Source organism: Pleurodeles waltl, chromosome 7, assembly GCF_031143425.1.
Source record: "Pleurodeles waltl isolate 20211129_DDA chromosome 7, aPleWal1.hap1.20221129, whole genome shotgun sequence".
Taxonomy (NCBI): domain Eukaryota; kingdom Metazoa; phylum Chordata; class Amphibia; order Caudata; family Salamandridae; genus Pleurodeles; species Pleurodeles waltl.
Genome location: NC_090446.1, coordinates 455,841,642 through 455,857,562, shown reverse-complemented (window position 1 = coordinate 455,857,562; position 15,921 = coordinate 455,841,642). Strand labels below are relative to the sequence as shown.

The 15,921-nt window shown below is 41.9% G+C and overlaps 1 protein-coding gene and 1 non-coding gene across 4 annotated transcripts in view; both read left to right on the top strand.

Moving 5' to 3' along the window:
* LOC138304181 (structure-specific endonuclease subunit slx1-like) overlaps window positions 1-15,921 on the top strand; it is a 164,354-nt gene that overhangs the window by 101,640 nt on the left and 46,793 nt on the right. The gene's annotated exons all lie outside the window — the stretch shown is intronic.
* On the top strand, window positions 4,583-4,698 carry LOC138247483 (U5 spliceosomal RNA). Its single transcript, XR_011194522.1, has one exon. It is a non-coding gene; the product is annotated as a U5 spliceosomal RNA (small nuclear RNA).

The following is a 15,921-nucleotide window of genomic DNA, read 5'->3' as shown; positions in this document are numbered from 1 at the left end:
GAGGGAGTACACATTCCCATGATGTTTGATTCTGGAGCTAAAGTTACACTTATTCCCAGGGTTTTGTTTGAAAAACATCTAAAAACTTCGGTAAAACTTTTCAAACCAGATATTTCACCCAAAGGGCATGGTGGAAAACCAATTAAGTTGTTGGGTTACTTTGTTGGCTCAATTCAATTCAAAAATAGGCTTACAGCTGGTAAAGTTTATGTTTCTATGAGAGGGGATTCTCTCATTAGCTGGTTCCACCAGAGAGATTTACGTGTGTATCTTGACCCTAATGAATCCATCTGTGAGATTGAAATATGATGAATGTATTAGTACTGTGAAAGAGGACGAGTCTAGTAACATCTATGTTAATGACCAGAGACCATCATTTGAGCGAGAATTTCCGGATCTTTTTCAAAACAAATTTGGATGTTTGAAAGGTTATCTTCGTAAAATTAAGATGAAGGAAAATGTCACACTTGTGGTTAGTAAAGTAAGAAGTGTACCTTTAATGGTCAAGGATAAAATGAAAGCAGAATTAGAGAAACTAAAACAAAATGACATTATTGAAGAAGTAGAAGCCACTGAATGGTTGGCCCCAGTAGTCATGGCGGTCAAGGCCAATGGTGATCCAAGACTTTGCATTGACTTGAGAGAACTAAATAAATGTATAGTAGTAGATCATTACCCTTTACCTAACATTAATGAAATACTTTCCTTGTTAGGAAATGCGAGTTGTTTCTCATCTATAGACTTAACGTCTGCCTACCACCAAATTACTCTACACACAGACTCTCAGAATTTAACAGCATTTATTACCCCTTTTGGTACCTACAAGTTTATCCGTATGCCCTTTGGTTTGGCTTCAGCTGCAGCTGTATTTTAACGTGCCATGGAAAGACTGCTAGAAGGATTGCAAGGAATCAAGGTTTATCAAGATGATATTCTTGTATATGGTAAGGATGGGAAAGAACATAACGAGAGAGTTTGCTGTGTCCTTCAGAAACTGGAAGAGAATGGTTTGACTTTAAGAGCAGAAAAATGCAAATTCAATCTTCATGAAATCGATTATCTTGGACATAAGATTTCATCAAAAGGCATTGAACCCAGGAAAGAATTAGTAGATACCATTATTAATTTCTCTAGTCCTTCTTCAAAAGATGAGGTGGTAAAATTTCTTGGCATGGCTGAGTTTTACAGTAAATTTGTAGATCATTTTGCTGACAGAACTATATGTATGAGGGAGTTAGTGAGGAAGGTGTTACCTTTAACTGGAGCAATGAGTGTGAAAAGGAGTTTTTCTTGATGAAACAAAGTTTGAAAGTTGCCTCGAGTTTAAGCAGTTTCCAACCTGGGCATGAAACAATAATAATGTCGGATGCTAGTGCCAAAGGTCTTGGGGCTGTATTGTTACAAACGCATAATGGAGTTGAAAAAACTATACTTTTTTTGTCAAGATCCTTGAAGGGGGCTGAGTTAAATTATTCTGTTATCGAAAAGGAAGCATTAGCTGTGTACTGGGCGGTGAATAAATTAAGGACGTTTGTTTGGGGTAGAAAATTTTTGATAAGAACAGACCATAAACCGTTAAAAGAGATTTTTGAAAGGAAGGGTTTGGAGGCTGTGTCGGGTAGAATCAGAAAGTGGGTAGTAGCGTTGCAGGAATTCACTTTTGGTGTTCAGTATATACCTGGAATTGAAAACAACCTTGCAGATTGTTGTTCAAGGTTAGTGTGTGACGTTTTTGAGACTGAAGATTCGTCCATTGATGATTTTGATGTTTGTATGATCAGGGATGGTATGATTAAGGAGAGTGAATGGGTATTGGAGTCGTTCAATGATGAAATTTTACAGAAAGTTCTAAAAAAAAATCAGAGGTGGATGGGATGGTACTGAAAAGAATGATCAACAGTTATGTGGATTTTGGAGAGTCAGAGATGAATTGTCAACTCATGGTGAATTCATATTGAGAGGAACTAGACTAGTTCCTCCAGAGAAGTTGAGAGATGAACTAATTTCCATAGCTCATGAGAGTCATCCTGGCATTTCAAAAACGAAAGAAAGGTTGAGGCTTATGTATTGGTGGCCAGGTATGGATGTGTTAATTGAAAGATGTGTTAGGGAGTGTGTGGAGTGTTCCAAAGCTGATAAGACTTTAACTTGTAGAGTTCAACCCATGAAAGTGAGGGAACTGCCAAAAGAACCTTGGCAAGAAATTTCATTAGACATTTTAGGTCCGATTCAATATTCTGGCTCTGATAAATACCTTATTGTGTTAATGGATATGTATTCAAGGTGGCCTGAATTCAAAATCACTACTTCCGTAGAAACACGTGATGTGATAGGCTTTCTAAATGATGTTTTTGATAGAGAAGGGTTTCCATCTTCTATACTCACTGATAATGGTGTGCAATTAGACTCGCAGGACATGGAAAGTTATTTGGGTGAAAGAGGCATTAAACATAAGAAGACTGAGCTTTATCATCCTGAGACCAATGGTATGGTGGAGAGGCTGAATAGAGTACTAAAGGAAACTATTCAAATGGCTTTGGCAAATAATAAATGCTGGAAGGAGGAAGTGTCTTGTAAGATCAAAGTCTATAGGTTGACTCCTCATTCTGTTACAGGTTTCTCACCTTTTGAGTTATTCAGAAGGAGAAAACCTAACATGTTGGTCTGTCCTTCATGGGTGAATGATAAGGTGGGCTCAAAATGTGATACTTCTTGTAATGACAAACAGAAATGTTTGAAAGAATGTAAGAAAGTTTTGGAAAGGAAAATCAGATTTGATAAGCAGAGAGCAGTGAAGAAAGTACTCATTCGAGTAGGTGATTTAGTCAGAGTAAAAAGTCCTCGCTTTGGTCTTTCAAAAGAACATTCAAAGTTCTCTACCCTTCTAAAGGTTAAGAAAGTTCTGGGAAATGCCATAAGAACTGAAGATCACAAAGTGTGGAATATTGGGAGAGTGGTTAAGGTGAAAAGTGATTGTGGAGAAAAATAATTTGTGAAAGATAGTGTAGAGAGAAAACATAGTAGTGTTGATAATCATTCTTTACCAAGGAGATCTTAAAGAATTATTAGACGTCCCAAGATTCTAAATGATTTTGTTTAAGATGTGTGGTTTTCTCATTTTGATTTGTTCTTGTATTATATGTTGTCACTTTTACTTAAAACTTTCTTCTTCTGTTGATAAAGGGAGGGAGATGTGTGGCATTCTGTATTTAGAACTTCCATGTAGAATGTATGTCACAGTAGGAATCTGTTGACAGTAACTAAGGGGATTTGGCAGTTGGAGTTGGGAGAGAGAAGATGTCTGTTGGATGGGGTATTTCATGTGATATTTATCTTGAATAAACCTAAGATGATTTGAACATAAAGAAGGCATACCTTTACATCCTTTCACCACCTTATTCACAACATAAGTGTATTAACTCACAATATAACTCACCCACTTACACACTGCACATTCACTTGCAGCTACCGGCCAGTATCTCAACTTCCTTTTTTCTCCCTAAGATTTTGGAATGGCTTTCCCTCTATCGCCTCCACATAAAGCACCTATTTGTGGATTTCGATTTGCTTACAATGATGCATAACCAATGAACAACATTCAATATATGTTTCACCTTCTGGCAAAAATCTTATTTTGCTGTATTCTTTTAGACCTGGCACGATTTGGCTGCTTTAGAAAACAAAAAAATACATATCCAGTGAATGTAAAGGAAACACTGTCATGTTTATTAGGTCCAGCACGCGAGCGCTCTGGCTTGTTGTAATCTATCTGTTGGCTTTTAACCACGCTCACCGCACGCCCATCACTAGCACTCGTTCATGGGCTTGCGCTTCAAAAATCCTTTGTTATCATTGGTAAATGCTTTACGTTTGTCCCTCCTTTAGGCACTTTTGTTACGGCCTTGGCCATCGACCCTGTTACAGGGATAATTGCACTTTTGCCAATACGTTTGACTGCGAGCAAACTTCTTTTTCCTTTTGTGTCTCTCCTTTGCATTAATGGTGGCCGTGGCACTTTGAATCGACTTTGTCAGCTGTTTTACTTTTCATTTTCAATTTATGGGGCAAGAAAAGTCTAGTTAGAAATTTACAACGCTAATAGCTCTAACTCGTTCCTCTTTGCCAATACTTGTTTTGTTACAGGAGCTGATGCAGCCTTATAGGCTTCAAGCACAATACAAACAGGCTCATTCATTGTCTCTGAAAGAATAGTAATGAGCCAGTGAGCATGCTTGGATGTAGGCATATAAAAATCCTCTGCTTGGGTGCCACCGGTCCTCACAAAAGCCCGTGTGAGGTACCATTCAAAATGTGCAAAATTAAAGGAGCCGACATTACGACATGAGCAGAGAAACTATTGTGATGCAGCCTTTCCTGACCTTTCACTAAATTTACATACCCATAATTCTGTGTCACTTTTGAGTCCTGTTGTTTTTGTGGCAACAAGTGTTTTATCAATGTACTGGTTACAACAATTATATAAATTGTTTTTTATTTTAAATGGTTTTCTAAGATGAATAAATCAACCTGACGGACTATGGAACAGAGTTTCCTGGCACCACTAATGGTGTCAATGAAACATATACTCTGGTTTCTCTTCAAACCAAACAAATCTTTTGCCTTTTATTAAAGATTTCCGTGGAGAGGAGCATTTAAGTGTTTAACTAAATGTTTGAAAGCCCTGCCAAGTGCAGGGTTACTCTTATTTAGTAAATAAAAGTATAACTATATAGTAGACAGATTGTTTTTTTTTTTTGCTAGTTCCTCCGGTGCAACAACATTCTTTTGTTATCCGTCAACACGCTTTTGGCGAGTAACTCTTACTGTGACGTGGTTAACCTATAGCTCTGTTACATGACAAAGGATTCACTATCATGTTGGAAGCAGCAATATATAACAACATGCAAGAAAGGATCAATTGGTAAATGAAACACGTAACTTTAGCGAATCTGGGCTTTACTTATGGATTGGCTCTTTCTCATTGATTATTGAGATTTTATTCAAATGCCCTCAGTGACTTAATTGTAAAGATAGGTCGTAATCATGCAAGATATTATTTCTTTATCTATGCTATTTCTTAGCCATGTACAGCAGCATGGCTGCTATGCAACATGGCTTAAAGTAAAAAAAAAAAAAACAATTGCAAAATTAAGTGCTATGTCGCGGTCAACGCTTGCTCCATCATAGCACTTTTAAAATTTTATTTTAAACCTTGCTGCACATCAGCCGTGGAGCTGTACAACATGACAGAAAGATTGAGAAAGCCAATAGGACTCGCATAGGTGAGACCTTTTGGCTTTATCAATGCTTTGGGGAAAAAAGCGATATTATGAGGCTAGCACTGGACATTTCTAAGTTATTCATTGTTGTAAGCTCTCTGTGGGCTTTTAACCACACCCACTTCACGCCCATCACTATCACTCGTTCCTGGGCTTGCCTTTCAAAAATCCTTTGTTTTCATTGGTAAATGCTTTGTTTGTCCCTTCTTGGGACGGTTTTGTTACAGCCTTGGACATGGGACCTGTTACATGGATAATTGCATGTTTGCCGTTATGTATGACTGCCAGCAAACTTCTTTTTCCTTTTGTGTCTCTCCTTCGTGCTCATGCTCATGACGGTGTGGCACTTTGAATCGGCTTGCTTATGTCAACTGTTTTGTTTTTCATTTTCAATTTATGTGGCAAGAAAAGTCCAGTTAGGAATTGATAATGCTAATAACTCCAGCTTGTGCAAACGTGAGATCCATTGCATTGCAAATGCTTGTTGCTAGAGTACCCAGGTTGCCTTGCAGCTGCCCCTTGTTCACTCGTCGCAGTCTTCACTGCATGAACTTTTTAAGATAATCTGACTCCTGCTATACTGCCTGACCTTTCTGACATATTCAGTACCATGGCCATTTTACCTTACCCACCTCCCACAATATCCTAATTATCACCAGTTTAGCTCTCAAATAGTTCTCTGTGTAATTCTCTAACTGTGGTGTCCTCCAAGCTGTCTTCACCCCGGCCCCTGAAGGATCAGTAAATGTCTGCCTTCTTTTGTCTATCTACACCGTTCCTCTCAGTGACATTCTCTCCCCGTTTGTTTTTTCGTATGATCTTTACACTGATCAGAACCAAGGCTCCTTCTCCTTTTCAACTTTCTCTCCCCTGCTCCAGAAATGCATATTCAGCCGTCTCACTGCTGTTTGCCACTGGTAGGCACAACTCTCCTTTGTGCTGAATTCCTAAAAAATGGAGGTTGTGTGTTTTTCTTCGTCATCTGTTCCGATGCACCTACCAGATGCTATCCATTTAATTCCTAACTGATCATGGCCTCTTCTGCCAGAAAACATGGCAGCCTCTTTAACCTGTCCAGGTGCCTAGACTATTTTAACACCATCATAGCCACTGCAGCACATTACCATTGTTTTTAATCTAGCAAAGAACTGCCACTACATGCTGTTCCACCCTGGGCAAAAGCAGAGATCAACTCGCTAACACTTTGTAAACTAAACCGCTGCAATACCCCACCAGTGGTCCTTCCCACTGTTCTTTCCTCCAACTGGAAAATGTTGGTACAGTGTTGTGAATGTGTAGTGCAGATATATTTAATGAATGCATGTCTTTGCATGCGCGCATGTAATAGGACATTATCGAGCTACTGGGAGGTGAAAAGGGTTTTTGAACTGTTGAGGGACTGAGGAAGGCAGACAGCACAGTAGCTTGATGTGTTCATTGCTGTGATGAATACAATAAGTCTCAGGGTTATAGGATCTCTGTCTCAATTTTATGAATGATCCGTGAATACATACCAAAAGACATGACAAATCGTCAAACACAACTCTGAGATTGGGTACGTGTGTGACAGCCTCAACTGGCAATATGAGATGCTCAGTTTCAGAGTGAACCTCTACACGTTACAGGAACTACCATTTATGCTGTACCTCAACTCAGAGCACGTCTTAAAAAATAACTGGGGGTGACCTCACAAAGTGAGACTGTATGCAAGTGACATCATGGCATGTGACATCACAGCGTGCGATATCATGAGGTGTGTCATTGCACATAGCATTGCAGGATGTGATATCACTGGAAGTGATATCACAACCCATGACCTAACAGGATGTGACATCAAAAGAAGTTAGATTAGAGCTTAAACCCCACAGTTATGGTTAGCAGCTCTATCATAAGTATATTTGAGTGCATTACAAGATTTACCAAATTAGATTTCGTCTCAAAGTTGTGCCAAACATTGACACAACCCTGTCGCAAAATCTGGACATCAGTTTATTTATGTTTTTATAAACAGTGCTACAAAGAAATTGGCAACAAGGAGAAATGTGGCAGTAAATTTCTTCTTAATTGGTTGCAGAATCTGCATTTAAAAATATCTTATTGGATTAAGGCACCTGTTGCAGAGAGCTTTGTGAGTCCAGTACATCCAACAAAAATAATAATAATAATAATGGTGAGATAACTCTGGTGGGTATCACATTTGCTGCAGAGATCTGTGTTTTTTGTAGTCCCAGTTTTGAATCAAAGGAGCACAGAGGGTTAATGGGTCTCCTGCAAACCACTTCATGTAACATGCAGACAACAGATTTTTATTTTATGAAGATAGGTAAGTGGGCTACTGCTTCCATTTTTTTTCTTGCAGTTCATAAATTGTAATCCTTCTAATGTAGCACAGTGAGCTATGAATGACATGTGGCTCCTACACCTTGTAACCCTCACGGCTTAACGTAACACTTCCTGTACATTGATTTACACGCATATAATTTATTGTCAGTGTACAATATGCCGAAGTGATATGAAGTGCTCTGACACACTGCATTGGGATGAGTAGTGCTATAAAATAAATTAAACAAAATAATGATATTTAAACTCTTATTTGTCTAAATACAGGGACAGGCCAACACATCTGACATTATCACAGAGGATGCATACCTCTTATATACAGGGACTGAACAAAGTCAAAACCATGCCTCTCTTAATTACTTGTGAAGTAATAACAAGCTATGTGCCTTTGCATCTAGGTGTGAAGCTTCAGTAAACTCCCAGCCAGTATACTCAAATGAAAAGAGCCTTAAAGGCCCCTTAACTTAGACCTCTGTTTTTGGCCCAGTTGGAACTTAACATAACAACCCCCCTTCCCCATACCTGCACCTGTTCTGCTCCGAACCAAAGTAGACAACATACAGGAGCTGCTGAATGTGTCCCGGTGTCTGAAAATGACACTGGGACGTGGTCAGCATATTTCAGTGGGACCGAACATATTGGCGGGATGGACTACTTCCACCCTGTAAAAATAGTGGGTGGGTGCCGTGTACCCATGACTTGTGCCCTGCCTCGACTCAAAAATCTAATTTAAATGCTTTTTATTTCAACATGACTTCAGAGCCCACAGTGAGTTCATGCACGTTTGACAAGAAATGGTAATGTTTTCAATGGCAAAAAGTGCAACAGCTTGCAACAAAGACACACAGGCCCTCATTATGACATTGGCGGCAAATGCCACCTACCGCCACGGCGACAGCCACCAACATACTGTCGCCGTGGCTACCAGCCGCCGACCCGCATTATGACCCTCGACGGAATTCCACCAGAAGCCTGGCGGGATACCGTTGACGGTCATGGTGGCGGACAGCGGTAAGGTCAGCAGCAGCGTCACGGCAACAAAACACTGCCGACCGTATCATGAGCCGTGATACGCCTAGCGGTGTTTTGCTGGAGGACGCTGCTGCTGACAGCAGCGCCATGTCCCATCTCCTTCTGGAGGACCCCCTGCAAGCAGGGAAGTCGAGGTCTCCGACAGGAGTGGGGGGTGGTGTGTGCGTGTGTGAGGGTGTTGTGTGTGGGGGGTGTCTGTTTTTGTATGCGTGCATGGGGGTGTAAGTCGCGTTGAATGCGTGCATGAATGGCTGAATGTACGTGTATGTTGTGTGTTGTGAATGCGTATGTGCGCCAATGTATTTTGGTGTGTGTTGCGGTGTGTGGGTGTGTATGAGTGCATGCGTGGGTGGATGTGGGTATATGTGTGTGTGTATGATTGTATATGTGTGTGGGTGCGTAAATGAGCAGGGGGCAGGAGAGGGTGGAGGCGTACTTTGGGGAGGGGGAGAGGGCGGGGGAGACCCCTATCAGTGCCAGGGAAGGAATTCCCCGGCACTTATAGTGCCTACCACCATGGTTTTCGTGGCAGTATGCTTGCCACGAAAACCATGGCGGTAGGCTGGGTCATAATCCAGAGGGTGGGTTTGTGACGGCTGTCCAGTGACGGACGCTGGGCTGAAGTCTCCAGCCCAGCGGCCGTTACCACCCTGGCAACCGGGGTGGTACATTAGTGTTTGACTTAAGCCAAACCGCCAATGTCATAACTTGGGAAAAGGTACCTTCCCCCAAATTACCGCCGACTGCCAGGGTCGTAATGAGGTTGTCCCAGCTCATACTTAAGATTACACAAGATAATTTCTTAGACCTAGACGGCGAGGAAATGAATATGTTTTTATTTTCTCCTGAATATTAACTGCTTCTCTTCATTTCTAGGTCTGGCTACAGACAGCGTCGTTTGGAATACCTTGTGTCATCCCTCCGCACTGCACTCTACACACGTTTCCACATAAATACATAATGGGCCTTTAGTCAGCCTCCTTCAGATGAAGGTTTGTTTTTTCATTTGCTCGTCAGTCATTGGCTTCCTGGGTTGGCATTCACGTTTTGGATCAGCCAATGGCACCTCTCGAATGTCAACAATGTCCCCATATGCATTTTATTTTGGTGAACACATTAAAAATTAGTTAGACGCATTCACCGAAGGAGGTACAACATCAGTCAGTATCCATCCAGAGGCCTGCTGTTTGTTGCGTAGGCAGTGGGAGTCGTCTGGTAAACTTATTATTTCCTCTCTCGCACACAGGAGGAGCTTACAGTAGCACTGATGGTGATGGAACTCAGTGCTAGAGTGGCATCTTGGGCACTCTGCAATCCGCAGCGCCACCCATGCTTTAGTTATGTGCTTGCGTCATCGGTGTAGAGTCTATTTTACTCCCCTGGGGCACTGATTATTTACTTCTGGGGGGCCAGAGGAAGTGCAGATTGCACCATAATTCTCCAGAGGGTTGCAGTGAGTTGGCATTGCCGGCCGCCCTTCTGCACAACATCCTCCTTGTTCCACAGCACAGTGCCTGTACCTGCCCTCTCTGCCTGACTCCACTGAATGCATAAAAGTGCACACAGAGGATGTTGTTTGGCGTCAGCAGTCTCTATGTCGCATTTCATTTGAGAGCAGGAATGTGTTGGGAGTGCAAGTATGGAGGATGCAATTGCACTACTCCCCTGGTGGATGCGTAACGTGGGAACTGCAAACAGTGAAGCCATAAGCTGAAGTAGTATCAGCACTTCCTGTGGCTGCTGGTCAATAGAGGCCAGAACCCAAGCTTGCTGCCACAGGGCAACACAAGGCAGGTGCTACATGTGAGTGTATGTGCAAGGTTTCAGGATTCTATTAGATGTGTTGATTCAGTTTAAATACTTTATTTCAGTCGTAGACTATAAAAGTAACAAAGCAATACTACAGTACAAATACATCACATCTTTACAGTTGGTAAAAACATTTCAGTAAAAGAATAATTTGAAACCCATGTAATAGCCGCATGGATGTGATTAAAAACGATAAAAGAGTACAATACATTATTAAAAAAAACATATTATTTAGATGATCCGTTGACGGCTAGGTAACCAACTAGGACTGGGAGGGCAAAAGGTAAAGAACTTTACACAGTATTGGCCAAATACTCTTCAGGTACTTTGCAATAGAAAAAACAATGGCCGGACACAAGTCAGCTCTACATATTCTCAGGGCTATTCTGTACTGGCGAATACCTGGAAGACGACATTGCAGGACAATCCAACGCTTCCGCTACTTTCGATTGGGCAAAAGAACAATGAATAATCATCTCTTTCATCTCCCCCTGCAAGCGGGACAGATCTTTCTACCTTCGCGGCTGTCTTTACATTTAGCTGTAAATGTAGCGAGTGGGAGTGAGCCCAACCTAAACTTTATATAAAGGACTTTTGTGAACGGGGATGAACATAGTCCATTTAAGAGGAGAGGAAGCGTCAAAAAAGAAATAAGTCAGCTTTTGATTGTGTAGCTTTTTCTGAGTGCTCAGAATACTTCCATACGCCCAATGGGACACGCGTGCCCACACTAGGGTCCCTTGCACACTGTGCCACAGGAACCAAACTCTACCTGACTGATGACCCCTAATAATGGCAAAACGGGTCTTGGATTGCTTGTGTTCCGGTTCAAAAAGGACCTAGCCTTGTAGTTTGGGCTGGACTGTTCCCACTGGAGCATTGTTAAGACTGATTTGTTTAAGCCTGGATCCAAATTGATGTGACATGGTGTGCAAAATGGATGCCGACCCTTAAATATTAGTGGTTGAGATTAAATCAGGCATTCCATCCATCGCTTTTTTGTATACTTGAGTTTGGTGCCCTAAGTGGGATGGGTATGCCCAGATGTGGGTGTCGTGCACACTGTGCCACTGAAACCAAGCTAAGCCCAACTGATGAGGCCTAATAAGAGAGAAACTGGTGTTGGGTTTCTTGATTTCTGATTCAAGGAAGACCTGGCCTAGCACTTCGGACTGGACTGTTCCCTCTGGAACAAGGTCAAGACTGATTTGCTTATAGCTAGGTCCAAACTGAGGTGGTACAGTCAACAAAATAAGGTGGACTGTAATGTGTCCCCAAGTAATTACCAGTGGCTTTTTTGTATACTTCAGAACTTAATCAGGGAACAGATTATTTTACCTTGTGCTGTTGCTCTCCTTTTCAGGGGTGAGTAGACCCTCAAGCTGCTTTGAAAAGTAAGTGTGTGTGAGTGTGTGTATATAAGGATATAGATGAAGTTATAAAAGAAGTATACAATAAAAATAAACAAGCATTGGCAAAGCCAATAGGTCTCGCATATGTGTGAGCTACTGGCTTTGCTAATGGAAGGCGCCATCTCTTTAGAATCTGTTTAACACCTAAATATAGCAATCAAAAACTGAAAGACCAGCTAACCTTTGCAAAGAGCCGTTTGCTGCGCAGCAAACACACAGCAGCATCTTAGGTAACTTTATATCCATCTGAGCTAGAAATATTTGTTTTGTAAAAAATCTGCAGGTGATGGATAATGTGGCATTTGAAGCTAATTCCATTTTTGATGCAGACAATGTTGGAGCAGCAGAATCACATAACTGCACTAGCCATGACCATAACTCAATTCTCCTAGTTGATAGTGGAGCACAGTAGTGCATAGGAAGTGGTTTTGTAGTAAATGTAGTAAAACCTCAGGTAATGCCAGCTCTTTGTGCCCCAACATGTCCCGAAGAAGCCTCACGAACTCCAGAGTTGTGATGAAAATTACACTAACTTTGTTTTGGCTCTGCCGAAAATTACACTACATTGTTTGTGCGCTGCAAGCCTTTTTCCCCTGTTCATTTCGACGAGACGCAAAGGAATGCAGAGTTTACATAACTAAAAAGTGACAAAGGGAATCTTCTCTATATGCACAGCGCAGAAGTACTATCAAACAGTAGGATGTTATATAATTCTACCAGTATTTGTATAGTGTTTGTAGAGTGGGTAGCATTTTTAGCAGACAAAATCTCCAGACAGAAGAATGGAAGGATTAATGCTTTTTATCTGAGCTAGTACATTTTCTCTTAAATTAATAATTACTCCTTGTTGACTGGTGGATCCCGCCCATTGACTGAGAGGACAAAGTTCCTGCCCACTACCAGACAGGGCAGGGGGAATTGAAGAGAGGAGGGAAAAAAGTACTTTAATCGTATCAGAGCAGTGGACGGGCACTAATTACATTGAATTCATCTGTGCTTGAGCACAGAGGCAAACTAGGGTGACCACCTGGCATTGAGGCAGATTCTGGACAAGACTGTAAAAAATTCAGGACAAAGGGTCAAAATTCAGGACACAAATTCAGGACAAAGGGTCAAAATTCAGGACAAAAATTCAAGAACAAACGTCAGTTGTACAGACACACGCAAGAGAGGCCATGCCTCACTATGTTGTCAGTGCATTTATTGAATCTTTTTTAACATAGCACTATTTATTCACTGTGGACCTTTTGTGATTGCCTCCTGGTATGCTACATTCAGGTGTCACATTACGTCCTTGTTCAGTAGTAAATTAATGCCCTTCAGTACTGCGGCAAGGCCATCACCCCTACCCAAATCTACCCGATCTTTCCTGAAGAGAAAGTAACAGCAACATTTTGATTATGTTTCTGAACATTTTAAAACCCCTGGCAAGCAGTTTGGGACACATTAAGGTAATTAACCTTATGCTAGTTTAAACAAATTGAACAAAAACATCTGGCTTACCCCAACCGCCCATGGACTTTCAACCGAATTTTTTTTTTAAGGAGGCAGGGAAGATGGTGTGGGCGACAGTCTCACACCTAATGTCAGGATGTGATGTACCCACAACTTGTCTGTAGTCTCACTGCACTAGAGTGTATGAATGGGACTCTAAATTTATCTCAGAAATGGGAGCCCGGACTACCAATCAAAGATAATAAAAGAGGAGGATGAAATTGAGATCAAATGGGAGATCCACGGCAAGTAATTCAAAGGATTGTGGCTAAAAACTGGATAAATAAAGAAGAGAAGAACAAGGTGGGACAATTCCTAAAATCAGACAAGATGGGTCCACCAAGACTATTCAAAGGTATTGGGTACCTGGGGAGTTGTCTCTGCACACAGGGGAGAAACAGAAGAGGCACTGTCAAGTGGTTGAACAAGCAGCACCCATCCACCTTGGCAAACTCTTCTGGTGCAATGGTCCACTGTCAGTGCTTTTGAGGGGTGAGCAGAGGCCAGACCCCTTGCAAGGTTGTGCAAGGCAATTGCCCGCTTTGTCCATGTCTTTAAATGGTTGTGAAATTGAGCAAAAGCCAACTAGAAATCTGGGTTATCCCTAAGTGTCAAGTACACATAAAATCTTCAAAATATTTGGGATGTAAATTGCACAAACAAAATTTACAAATTTTAATTAGTGTTTCTTTAACATATGACACTGTTTTCCCCTTTACATACAATTAGATCTGATCTCAGATTGAACTGGGAACCAGTTACCTTTTGATACCTAGTGATTAATATCTACCATTCTTACACTGATTTCCAGGATGAAAATCTCGGCAGAGCGAATGGTCCCTCCAAGCCCAGTTTGCTTTTTGGTCTTCTCTTCTGCTTTCTGTAAAGGCCACGTGGCACTAGTGAAGATGGTGTGCTACCCCACTAATAGTATTTTTTGCAATCCTTCCCCTGCTCGTCCTTCATTCCTTCTTCAGACAGGCCACACATCTGATTTGGTCACTGCAGCGCCATCGGGAGCTCTTTCCTCTCTAAAGCTGACTTCAAAGTGAGAGGATTTATGCGACAATCTTGCTGGATACTGGGGTTAGAAAGAGTTTTTTCTATCAAATGACAACATTTAAATAAACTTCAGAATACATCAGAATTAGAAGTACAAATCAAGCACATTTTTGTTAATTCTGAACTGTGCTGGAAACAAATACCTTTACATGATTAAAACAAATCATTGCATTAGGTGATTCAATTTCCACACATCATCGTCTGTGCACAGTATAGTTTGAATTGAAAAACTGTATATCTGTGCAAATGTAATGGTCATTTCAATCAAAAATGTGTTGTCTGTAATGGCAGTGTGTTAGCCTATCATCCATACTGCACTCCACTCTGCTCTGCACCACTACACGCCACTGCACCCTACTCTGTGTCACTCTACTTTACTCCACTCCATGCCACTGCACTCTTCTCCATTCGGAACCACTCCACATTATGCCACTGCACTCTATGCTACTTCACACTATGCCTCTCTACTCCCCTCTGTACCACTCTACTCTATGCCACTGCACTTTACGCCTCTCTACACCACTGCGCTCTGGTCGTCTGCACGCCATACCACTCCAGTCTAGGCAACACCAATTTAATCCGCACAACTCCACACTCTGCAACACTGCACTGTACGCCACTGCACTCTAAGCTAATACACTCTATGCAACTCCACTATAACCTGCACCTCTCCACTCTAAGCCACCTCACTCTACTGTGAAATAGTCTACTTTATGCCACTGCACTCTGTGCCACTGCATTCTATTCCACTGCACTCTACCCTGGACCTCTCCACTCTATGCAACTGCACTCTACTCTGAAACAATCTATTCTACGCCACTGTACTCTATACCACTCTGACCACTGCACTCTAGTTCAATGCACTCAACACCACTGCAAGCTGACACTCTGCAACACTGCACTGGTCGCCACTATACTCTACACCACTCTGCTCTGTACTACTGTATTCTGCACCAATATACTCTATTTAACTGCATTCTATGCCACTCTACTCTGCCCAATGCCACTCTATGCAACTGCACTCTACACCAGTGCACTCTAAACAACTGCACTGTATGCCACTGCCCTTTACTCTGCACCACTGTACTCCATGCCACTGTTCTCTGTACCACTTTACACCACTGCACTGACACTCTACTCTCCAACTCTGCACTCTACATCACTCTATTCTATGCCACTGCACTCTAGGCAATATACTCTACTCTACACCACTCTACAATACTCCACCACTCTACACCATTGCACTCTATGCCACATGAGTCGACTCTGCACTCTATGACACTTCACCACTCTGCATTACTGCACTCTCTGCTACTCTATTGTATGCCACTCTACTCCACTGCACTCTATGTAACTCTACCCCATGCCACTCTATGCCACAGCACTCTGTGCCAATGCACTCTACACAACTGCACTGTACGCCACTGCCCTCTACTCTGTACCAGTGTACTCTACGCCACTGCTCTCTGTGCCACTCTACTCCACTCAACATC